Source organism: Bidens hawaiensis, unplaced genomic scaffold (assembly GCF_021521415.1).
Source record: "Bidens hawaiensis isolate Kalapana, Puna unplaced genomic scaffold, B.hawaiensis_p1.1 tig00005195_1, whole genome shotgun sequence".
Classification (NCBI taxonomy): domain Eukaryota; kingdom Viridiplantae; phylum Streptophyta; class Magnoliopsida; order Asterales; family Asteraceae; genus Bidens; species Bidens hawaiensis.
The window spans coordinates 351,473-363,797 of NW_027491335.1; the positions used below are offsets into that span (position 1 = coordinate 351,473).

Below are 12,325 nucleotides of genomic sequence, written 5' to 3' on the forward strand. Positions count from 1 at the left end.
ATATTTTACTAACCTATCTAAACAAGTTTTGTTAGTCTTGTCGATGCAGAGAAACATGATAACAGGGTATCAATAGAATAATATATGGTTACGAGATGATACAATAGAAGTTTTCAAGTGAAGATCATGCAACATTGTTCACCTTAACGATTCGCATGTCAAAGGACGAAGACACAAATGATTGAGTACAAACGTTTTGAAGCTTTGACAGAAGATCAATATTTACCATTTTAACGAATATATAAATCAGGGGGGGACAATACGCGCTGCACTCTTTTTTCCTTAGCTATGGTTTTGTCCCACTGGGTTTTCCTAGCAAGGTTTTTAATGAGGCGGCATCTTCAAGCGTATTAAGTTGATAACCAAGGGGGAGTGTTATAAATATATAATATTGTGGTTATCAATACCTAATGTAGATTAACTTTCTCCCTAAGTTTTCCTATTCTATATATACATCTCATGTACCTCTTTGTAATAGATATCTTATTAATGAAATCTCTACCTTTCTCCTTACGCGTCCATCTCTTATTATTTAGCTATTAGGCTTGTTTTACAACATTAATATAATTGTTATATACCTACTTTTTTCTTGAAAAACTATCGTTGTCAAAGTATTAGCTTGAATAAAAAAGAAAAAAAAAGAGATATTATGTTAAACGTGTTGTTTGGGTGTCAAGGTTAAAAAACTCATGTTTTTCTGGAATTTACATGTCTTTTATGACTTTCGTTTTCATGTCAGGTTTAACCAGCCAACCCCAAACACGACCCGTTTAAACTAAAACTAAAGGTCTATGAATCCCACAATACAAAAGATGAAGGACTAGAATGCAAAGATTAAAAATTCCCAAATGTAATAAAGAGGCATCCAGCATTCCAGCCGGCCAACAAGCAAGCGGACCCCACACAACTAGCACCTTTGACCACACCCCACCACCATTCAACAACTCAGGTTTAATTAAATTCAATAAACTCACACATACATACCCTCACACGTGTGTAGATATAGATAGATTGAAACAAACAACTTGTAACATAAAAAGAGCCACACATCTTCTTCTCCCATATCAACTCTATTCATTTCATCCCTAATTCTGTATGTATAGATTTTATAGATACACATAATTCTGTATAACCATAACAACCAAATTAACCACCTAACAATAACAAACATGCCTGGAACCTTACAGCCACTAGACATCGGAGTCCAGATCCCGTACCATTTCCGATGCCCAGTCTCACTCGAGCTCATGACGGATCCAGTCATCATAACCACCGGTCAAACATACGACCGGTCAAGCATCGAGTCATGGATAGCCACCGGAAACACCACGTGTCCAGTCACACGTCTTCCGTTAACCGACTTCACACTCATCCCTAACCAAACACTCCGCCGTCTAATCCAGGACTGGTGCGTTGCCAACAGATCGTACGGCGTTGAACGGATTCCGACTCCGAAGCAACCGGCTGATCCGGTCATCGTCCAGTCGTTGCTTAAACAAGCCTCAACGCCGTCAAACTCACGTCAAGTTAAGTTAACGGCCGTTAGAAGGATTAAAGGACTTGTACGTGACTCCGAGAAGAATCGGTTAGTTGTTAAAACGCAAAACGCGTGTGAGATTTTACTCGAGGTCTTGTTTTCGGAAACGAGTCGTAACTCGTCCGAGTTGATTCACGAGTTGCTCGTGATTCTCTCGGTTTTACCGCTTACTGAAACCGAGTGTGTGATAATATCTTCTGTACCAGATCGAATTTCGTATTTAATATTTTTATTATCTCATTCATCAACTGACGTCAGAGTCAACACAGCGGCTTTACTTGAAAACGTGATCGCCGGAACAAGCTCGCCGGAGCTCCGAGCTGAAATTAGTAGTCATGACTCGATATTCGACGGAGTAATCGGAATATTAGATTATCCGTTAACATATACGAGAGCGTTAAAAGTCGGAATCAAAGCGTTATTCGCATTATGCATCGTGAAGCAACACCGTCACAAAGCCGTTGAAGCCGGAGCGGTTGAGGCGTTAATTGACAGGCTACCGGATTTCGAAAAATGCTACGCCGAGAGAGCGTTGGCCACGGTAGAGTTACTATGCCGGATTCCGTCAGGATGCGCGGCGTTTGCGTCTCACACGCTTACAGTTCCGTTGCTAGTGAAGGTTATTTTGAAAATATCCGACCGTGCGACGGAGTACGCTGCCGGAGCGCTGCTGTCGTTGTGTTCCGCCGTTGAACGGTTGCAAGTGGAGGCGGTGGCTGCCGGAGTTTTGACGCAGTTGTTGTTGCTTGTACAGAGCGATTGTACGGAACGCGCCAAGCGGAAAGCACAAATGTTGTTGAAACTGTTGAAAAACTCGTGGCCGGAAAACTCCGGCGTGAATTCAGATTATTACCCCTGCAGCGACGTCGTTCCGTTTTGAAATATTTTAAAATTTAAATTGTTTATTTTCATGATTTTTATCCAATCTTTTAGTTAATAGGAAAAAAAAAAGGAATTTGTAAAAGAACACCACGGTTCTATAAGGTGTGTATAGAATACAGGTGGTTTTTTTTTTCTTTTTTGGTATTTTGTAAATATGATCTTGATAGAAGTTGAACATGAATTAAGTGGGAAAAAAAGTTACAATTGTTATTGGTTTCTATTTCAATATTGTGTTCCATACGCCTTGTTAGAATGGCATGTGGAATTGTGAATGGTGTGAGAGATTATTCAGAGTCATTTAATTAATTTACGATGTAATTTTCTAAAAATTAATTACATATGGTTCATGTGGTTTAGATAAATTAGTTTGATAATTATCTTTCGAAAAGTTGCATGTTTGAGGTTGTTTTGTAACGGGTTTATGTATTAATACGAACCTCTATTAACTTTTCGGTTAATCTAGATTAGAGGTGGGCAAATAAACCGGTTAACCGAACCGACCCGAAGTTCGAACCGAAACCGAACCGGTTTGAAACCAATTATATAGAAACCGGTTTGGAACCAATTGAAACCACCGGATTGTAATTTTCTCCATAAAAACTAGTTCCAAACCGATTAACCAAACCAAAACCGAGCAAAACCCGAACCGAAACTGATCAAAACCTGAACCAAAACCGATTGTACATTGTCAAGAAACTTGTTTCAACCCGAACCGAAACCGATCATAAACCGGTTTAAACTTTTGTTATTCAAACCGAACCGATTTCAACCCAATCCTGTTTTGAGTTTTAAACCGATTGTACACCTCTAATCTAGATAACAAAATGGCCAAAATGCTTGTGAACATTAAAAACAAAGAAGATAAAATACCTTACTACTAATTTATATATATTATAAAATACTACATAAATGTATACAAACACAAAAAAGAATAAAAATTAAACTAAGTGGGACCCACACACATCATCGAATTTCGAATTTGTGATTTTTTATTTGATTTGAATTACGATTTTTTCGATCCTAATTTAGATATCGAACACCCCATTAAGATTTAAGATGATACTTTAACCAAAAGAAATTGAAGTTTCTAGCCGAACATCTTTAGCTAGACATACAAATTTGCTCATATACAAGATTCAAGCTATATAATTGTTGGGTTCGTAGGCCTTGTTGGCCCGGTTTATTATATGAAGTCAAAAGAGGAGACGGGTGTGGGCGGTCGGGCCCAAGCCCGGCCCGGTTTAGATTTCTTGCATAATAATTTACTAATCCTAGTTCAGTCTCTATATAAACAACATTATGTACTTGTAATATTTGGTCACTCAATAAAGATATACCTAGTTGCCACCCGTGGACGTAGGTCAGTTTAGACCGAACCACATTAAATCCTCGTGTTCGTTTACTGCTTTCGTGTCGTGTTCAGTTCGTGTGTGCGTTTAATCCTAACAAGTGGTATCAGAGCTTAGGTTCGAGATCACACGTAGAACCGTCCGGCCGTTGACGACAGCAAACAGTTCGTTTTAGGGTTTCGCGGCAGACAACCGCCGCCGCAACACTAGTTTCGTCTCAGCCGCTTTCAGGTTCTGTTATTTTTTGAAAGCAATTTTATCATCGCGTTATCACCGTGGCCCGGCACTAGAGACAGATCTGTTATTTTTTGAAGGCGTGAGCAGATCTGTAAGTTTGTTGACTTTTGGGCAATTTTTTTTGTTTCGTCAAAAGGAGCAGTGGCCAGTGGGGTTTGATTTATATTGGCAGATCATGTTTCCTTCTTTTGGGCTTTAAACAAGGATAGTAGCCCATTGTAAGTCTAGATCAAATTTGTTATATTTTTGTGGGCTGTTTCTTTTGGGCCGAATTACAAAGAGCAGTAGGCTCAGTTTGTTAATTTTGTGGGCCAAAAATCTTGTGGGCTTTAACCAGTTTCGGTTTGGCGAGAACGAGTCAAGAACGTGTCAATCAAGACCCTATTTTTTTGTTGAAGAACAGTCGTCCATCAGAAGAAATTGTTTAACGAAACGGAGAACCAGTGCTAACCGCGCTTGACAGGTTTTATCGTTTCAGTTTAAAGTTTCAGTTTCTGATTTTCAGTTCGATATTCCGCTGCGTATAAATAGGTTGATTTTTTAACAGAGTTCAGTAGAACAATCGTTAAGTTCAGGCTCGTGTTGCTGTGTCTGTCTCTGTTTTATCCAGTTTTTCGTTTTAGTCATTGCCATGGCAGAAGACGGAAAGGTTTCGATACAGAAGTTTGACGGACAGAAGTTCGGTTGGTGGAAGATGCAGATTGAGGCACTACTTTGTCAGAAAGACTTGGATGTAGTGCTTGAGGATGAAAAACCAGAAAAGCTGTCAGAAGCAGATTGGAAGAAGTTAGACAAGAAAGCTAGGGCTTGTATTACTTTGTCGTTGTCGGAAGATGTGGCGTTTAACATCATGAAAGAAACCACAGCACGTGGTATGATGGAGGCGCTATCCAACATGTATGAGAAGCCTTCGGCAGCGAATAAAGTCTATCTTATCCGAGAGCTAGTGACAACAAGAATGAAAGAGGGTGGGTGAGTTACAACTCATATCAATAATCTTAATTCGATCTTGTCCCGCTTAGTGTCAGTTGACATTAAGTTTGATGATGAAGTTCAAGGCCTCTTGTTATTATCCTCTTTGCCCGACAGTTGGTCGCAAACAGTGACTGCAGTTTGTAGTTCGTCTACAAATATTACTTTCGATGGGATTCGAGATCTGATTCTGGGAGAAGATTCAAGACGCAGAAGTTCAGGTGAATCATCAGGCAATATGCTAGTCACAGAAGGTAGAGGTAGGGGAAAACAGCGAGGCAGTGGGAGCAGGAAGAGGAGTCAGTCTAAGACTCGTAAGGATATTGAATGTTGGGGTTGTAAAGAGAAAGGACACTTCAGGAATCAGTGTCCGAATGGTAAGAAAGAGGTGAACGTTACAGAAGACGACACAGATGACGGGGTCAGTAGTGATGAGGCTTTGGTTTGTAGTGTTGAGAGTAGCGTTGATGCTTGGGTGATGGATTCTGGTGCATCGTTTCATGCCACTCACTGTAGTGAAACGATGAAGAATCTTAAATTTGGGGATTTTGGAAAGGTTCGACTAGCGAATGATGATATTTTAGAGGTTACGGGTATGGGAGACGTTGATTTGATAACTTCAGCCGGTACTTCTTGGACTTTGAAAGACGTGAGGGTTATTCCAAGTTTGAAGAAACGTTTGATATCAGTTGGGCAGTTGGATGACCAAGGGAACGATGTTAAGTTCGGGAATGGGCAGTGGAAAGTAGTCAAAGGGAATCTCGTGGTTGCTCGTGGCAAGAAAATGGGTTCGTTGTATATGGTCGATATGTCATCGAAAGGAGTGGATCCAGTTTTGGTGAAAGACAAAATCCGGTTCACAGAATCTCGTGGGCAGAAGAAGGTTCGTTTTGCAAGTAACAAACCCAGAGCCAAAGTGAAGATTCAGGATGAACGAGCTAGGAAGGTTAAATCAGTTGGGGGACATCGTGACAGTGGGAGCACAGATCGTGTTTCAGTTACAGTTCCAGGTCGACAGTGGATTAAGAAAACCAGTATTCCAGCTGTAAAAGTCTCTCCAATGAATTACTTGCTGAATATGGAGAGTGTTTGTTCTCAGGTTATCTCAGGATCCGGTAGTTCGTTACAGTGGGAGCCGGTAGGGACAGAGAACGGGTCAGGGGCAGTTTCAGCCATGACTGACGTGTTGGAGCTCCGGGGAGCTTCAACGGGCCTTCAGGTTAATTGATGAGAAGGCGGTGGCAACTAGAAGAAGTTTAATGTTCAGATTACAGAAGTACAATTAGGAGTGCAGACGAGAGTACTCAAGGCCTCCGAGTGGGAGATTGTTGGGTTCGTAGGCCTTGTTGGCCCGGTTTATTATATGAAGTCAAAAGAGGAGACGGGTGTGGGCGGTCGGGCCCAAGCCCGGCCTGGTTTAGATTTCTTGCATAATAATTTACTAACCCTAGTTCAGTCTCTATATAAACAACATTATGTACTTGTAATATTTGGTCACTCAATAAAGATATACCTAGTTGCCACCCGTGGACGTAGGTCAGTTTAGACCGAACCACGTTAAATCCTCGTGTTCGTTTACTGCTTTCGTGTCGTGTTCAGTTCGTGTGTGCGTTTAATCCTAACAATAACCTTACTCGAAGTTGAAGACTCATGTTGGAGTCTTAATCAAATAATAATTTGCTCAAGTTGAAGATCACCATTTGTTTCTACACTAAGGAATCTAAGATGACAACTTATGTTGCTGAGTTCATTGAGTAATGTTATCTTACAATCTCAATTTAGTTTGAATTATACGATTATCTTCCACCTTTTACCAAAGGACATGACTTGTAGCTTAGCGCCAGGGTGTGTGAAAAGATACTTCTTCTATCTCTTTGATTGGGGGTTTTAATCTCATCATAGACAAAGTGATGATTTAGAAGTATGTTTAAAGAATGTATGAGTAGATGGTCTAAAAATTTGCTTCACTTTCAATGTTCTATGACATGTGATAAACTTACAAGGAAAATGAAACTTGTAAAACAAAAATGACAAGCTTTTGTGAAATTTTCGTCACACATATAAACTTTATATAGGTTTTATAGAATTCGAATAGGTCGGGGCATTTTTGTAAGTTAGGTTAAGATCGCTTTCAAGTTGAAATATCTCGATGATACTTGCCAAATGTTCAATCGAATAACTCAAAGAGAAAATAAGAACGAATACATAAGTTCTGTTCTAAAAACCTGTATAGAAATTAGACCAAATACTTTCCTTATATAGGGAAAATGACCATCACAACGTTTTAGTTGATTGTAGGGATCGCAAAAAAATTGCCCGAGCCCGACGGGTATTACCCGGAACCTGGAATAAATGGGACGGGTATGCCGAAACCCGATGGGATTAGGATTTAAAATTTTTTACGGGTACGGGCCGAGTATAGGATTATATGATACCCGGCTCGATTACCCGAAAACACATACTCGTTTACCCGAACCATGTTATCAAAAAGATATAAGGATATGTATTTGCTTATTTTTGTTTTCGACCAAAAATAACTTAAAAAAGAGTCGTTATAAAGTGGAAGTTGGTCTACCAAAAGTGGAAAAGAAGAGTGTGGAAGATGTTGAATGACACGAGCAATTAACAACCTTTGACCAAAATAGTGTTCAAAATTGATGATAGTGGGTGAGTGATGAAGAAGCATGCCCATCAGAAAAGACAGAAAAAGTATGTGTGGGTTGGGGAATCATGTTGTGGCCACAAAGAATTTTCCATAATACCCATTGTCCCCACTATCCAAGACCCATGAGATCACATGTAATTGCCTTTCATTTTTATTTTATTGCATTATTAAATCTTTATTAGATTTTTATGCCATTACAATTATAAAATTAGTCAAAATGTGTGAAAATTAGTTCAGTATAAGAAATTTGATTGATAGTTTTGTTGCAACACAATTTTCTACTACTATTCGTTTGTCAATACTATTTCTTTTTCTTGTATGAACTTTGATCTTTTTCCTATCATTTTTTATAGACGTGATCACTATCGTCAGTCTTCTTTTATTAGCATGAGATGCTGCAACTTGGTTAACATTTTCGCCAGTAGTTAGTCCCATCTCGAGTTGTTTCATTTGATATTTATTACATGTGACTGGATCAAGTGACTTATTATCCCTGTAGATTAACACACAAAACACACAACAATGATATTATTAATTCAAATATATTTGAATTAACCCAATCCAGATTATATGCCTTAACATATGCATCCATTATTCATATTTATTGTACATTTAATTTTCTTATTTCTCTCGATTATTGCTTTGTATTTTGATTATATAAATGTATCTTGTAAACGTCAATGATGTTAACACTGGCGAGTTTCCCACCAACCATTATCGAAATTTTTTCTTTAGCCATAGTGAATATAATGGATGTGTTTTGAGGATGAAAAAAGAGTCGAAGTGAATGACTTAATGAAGAAACACTAACCGGACCCCGGGCAGATTACTGGTAACCTGGGGGTTAGATAGATGTTTCCCACGAGGGGTTAGACCCAGAGAAGATGGTTCTTCTGATAACCTGCAAAACAGACACCGTGAGCTTGTCACTGAGAAGGGGGGGTTCCTCCTTGTGACCACCCTCCGGCGTGAGAATCAGACTAGATTGCTCTTTAAATATAAATGTATATTAAGAGATTGCTAGAGCAGATATCAGGTATAATATGATGATATAAGATAAGATGAGATGGTCATACCATTTGTGGTATTTATAGCCGAATGTAGGTTTCCAAGGAGGTGTGGCCGGCTGCGACAGTATTCCTGTTCAACCAACAGTAGCCTACGCACATGCCCTGCTGGTAGTTGGTGGGTAGGCAGCGGCTGATAGTGACCAGGCCTGCTGTATACTATTCCTTTTCCACCAACTGCCGGCTACGCACATGGTATGGCAGTAGTTGGTGAGTAGGCAGCGGCTAATAGTGACATACAGTACAGGAGCATGCTGCTCGCCATACTGTTGTCAATAAGCTGTCGTATCTTTAGTCAGATCTTTTTCCCATACCTCGTCAGGTACAGTACAGAAGATCTTCCCGTATCGTACGGACTGGCTTATTTGGGCGGGAGTATTCCCCCTCCCGCCCTTGTGCGGGATTGTTCCCGGCTTCGCTCATTCCTTCAGGTGACACTGAGAGCTAAGTGCCTTTTGCGTGTAGCCTTGCTGCGCGGGTGGCCTTCCCTGATGGCTTGTATCCGAGGCTGCGGGGACAGGCGGAGTCCTTCACCATTGGGAGGCATTTCCTGCGGGACCAGCTTGCGTACTGCGCGTAAGGACGTCACGTCTCTGAGCATGGTCGGTCCTGCGGATCCAGTTGGTTTCTGCGCAGACGTTCCTCTTCAAGGTGAGTCTTGCGGGTCCAACTGGACTCTGCTGGGACCTACCTCTTCAAGTCCCCCCAGTCCGATGTTCTTCTCATGAGTGTTTAATAAAGTGAGGTGAACTTTTGGACTTTAGCAAAGGGTTTTGAAAAGGGTTTTGTAAGGTTTTCCATGGGGATTCCTCCCGCGGAAGTCCTTGTCACTTGCAGGAATGCCCGAGTTTCCTGCTTGGTCTTTGGGTATGATGCGGGTAGGCTGTAACCTCCTCGCAAGTCAGGAGCGTTGAGTCCCACTTGTGTGGATTCTCCATGAGGTTTTGGTAGTTTTGAACATAGTAATCAATTATGTTAAAACCACCAATTCCATCCTGGAGCTTCAAACAACGTAGTTCTCGACGTTCCCGCTATGCGGGGATGTTATTTCCGTTTCCACAAGCATTGCCCAGAAGATCCTTCTTGGTTTCAATTCCCAGCGGAGCGCTAGGTATGTGAAGGGTTTTGCCTTAACACTGTACTCGCGCTCGTCTTACGGTTACTTTACTTCCAAGGTATTCCTGGCGTCAATTCCCTGCGGGTGCTAGGTATGTGAAGGGTTTTGCCTTTACACTGTACCCGCACCCGTCTTATAGTTACTTGGTTGCCGAGGTATACTTGGCTTCAATTCCCTGCGGGTGCTAGGTATGTGAAGGGTTTTGCCTTAACACTGTACCCGCATCCGTCTTACGGTTACTTGTTCGCCAAGGTTTTCTTGGCTTCAATTCCCTGCGGGTGCTAGGTATGTGAAGGGTTTTGCCTTTACACTGTACCCGCGTCCGTCTTACGGTTACTTGTTCGCCAAGGTAAGGGGTATTTTCCCGCTTACTTTTGAATCTTTTTGAATTTTGAATTTTGAAATTCGAAGAGTTGGTGGAAAGATAAGAACAGTCCAAAACTCTGAAACGTCGTGCGACGGTTTCTTCTGACTGTGTCAGGACGTGCAGGAAGTTATGGTGACGTGACAGTACATGGTCATTCCAGACGCTTTTTCAGGCGCGTGGGCGCGATTTTTCGGGCTCGTGGCCGCGAAATTAATGGTACGCGTCCTGTCAACAGCTGTTGCCAGCTTTCTTTTTGCCACGTGTCATAGTTTCATTGCACCTTCGATTTCTCTCTCCTCCGCATTAAATTCATCGCATTAATTGCGATTAGTATATAAAGGGGGAGAGGGTTCTTTGTAATCCACACTTTCACTCTTCTCTTCATCTTTTAAGCGATTTCCGGCGAATACTCCCCTTTTCAGGCAAGCATTCTCCCGAAATCGTTTTCTTCTTTCCTTCACAAGATGTCTTCACGTGATCTCGAGTCTACAGCTGATGAAAAGAGTACTGCTGGCGAGTGCCAGTGTGCTCTGCCCGGCGATCTGTACCGGTATGTTGTCAGGAAGTTCATGCTCAAGTCTCTCGAGCCTGAGTTTCCTGAACCCCATCAGACCGTGTACGATGCCCCCAGAGGCAAGATCGGGGTTTATGCAGCATTCTTTGTTTATGGGAATCTTAGGTTCCCTTTGACAAAGTTTGTTTACCGTGTCCTTGAGAGGCACGGTGTTCATTTGACCGAGTTGCACCCCATGGCGATCGCCAAGATTCGCCATTTCGAGTGGGTGTGCCGGATTTTGGGCGTTGAGCCCTATGTTGACCGCCTGATGACCTTCTACACTTGGAGGTGCATCCAGGGGTGGTATACCCTGACAACCCGAATCAAGGGTTTAAAGATCTGCGCGACCGAGCGCAGTCTTCGCTCGTGGAAGCGAGAGTTCTTTTTTATATCCGCTCGCGCCATCCCTATTGCCATGAAATTCAAGAACGGGCAAGCACTTCCCAGCCTTCACGCCTCCAGCTACCAGGAGGCGGAATGGTTTGCGAAGATATCTCGGGTCCAATCTCCGGTTTACCGGTTTGCGGAGTCCGGGATGGTGATGCTGGGGATGAGCCGGGTGTGGAAGGAGGCTGATGCGCGTAAGATTCCGATCGTCCTCGAATACGGTTCGAACTCTGTTCCTTACGGTATGCCTTTTTCCCTTTTGTTGATTTTGGATTTCTTCTAACTTTTTTCCTGTTTATTTCAGAGGGGAACGACCTGCAGTCGCTCCTTAACCCGCGGGAGGCTGACGGTCCCGCTCGGATGGGTACTCGCGCTCTAGACGAGAACGAGTTGCCCATCCTCGAACAAACTGCGGATCGGTTCGTGGAGGTCTATCCGCTAGGCCATGAAATCCTTAGCGCCCGTCGGCCAGGTAAGGCGCTCTTCGACCCTCGACCCCTCAATGTTGAAACTTCTGCTGGAATTCCTCTAATCGTATGTTCTGATGAGGAATCCGCAGATGGTCCTCCGTTGGTGCGGAAGAAGAAGGCTGCCGGCGGGAAGGGGAAGGAGAAGGTGGCCTCCACAGCCGATCCAGCGCCTCGGTCTGACTCGGAGACCGAGAGCGAAGAGGTGGCGGGGAATCCCGGTGGTGACAAGATCACCATTCCGGAGGCTGTGACAACTGTCACCGAAGAGCCCAGGATGACAACGGTGACCGGCGTGAAGAGGCCGGCTCCATCGGGTTCATCTCCGCCCGTCCGTACTTTCAGGCTCAAGAAAACCCGTAAGTACAAATTTCCTTTAGCTTTTATCTTCATAGTTTAATCTTTTAACACTTTTCTTCTTTACGCAGGCGTGGATGTTGGCATTCCAGGGTGAGGCGCCGAGTAGGACCTCTCCGCCGATGACGGTAGGCTTGGTCAGCCTACCTGAGGCGTCGACCCTTTCGCCTGCGCCTGCTTCCGCTGGTTCAGTTGCTCACTCCTTTGAGCCGACTGTTCCAGCCGAGATGACGTCACCGCCGGCTGTGAGTGCGATTTTTACAGCATCCTTCACCGAGCCGGCGGTTACTATTGCTGCATATTCCGCGGCAGCGACCGCGGCGGCGACCACGGCGGCTGCTACCATGCCCCCGCCATCGGCAACG

The 12,325-nt window shown here is 43.0% G+C and overlaps 1 pseudogene; it reads left to right on the plus strand.

Annotated features, from left to right (window-relative positions):
• The first annotated feature begins 1,167 nt into the window (after positions 1–1,167).
• Positions 1,168–2,489, plus strand: LOC143629458 (U-box domain-containing protein 26 pseudogene; annotated as a pseudogene).
• Positions 2,490–12,325: the final 9,836 nt, after the last annotated feature.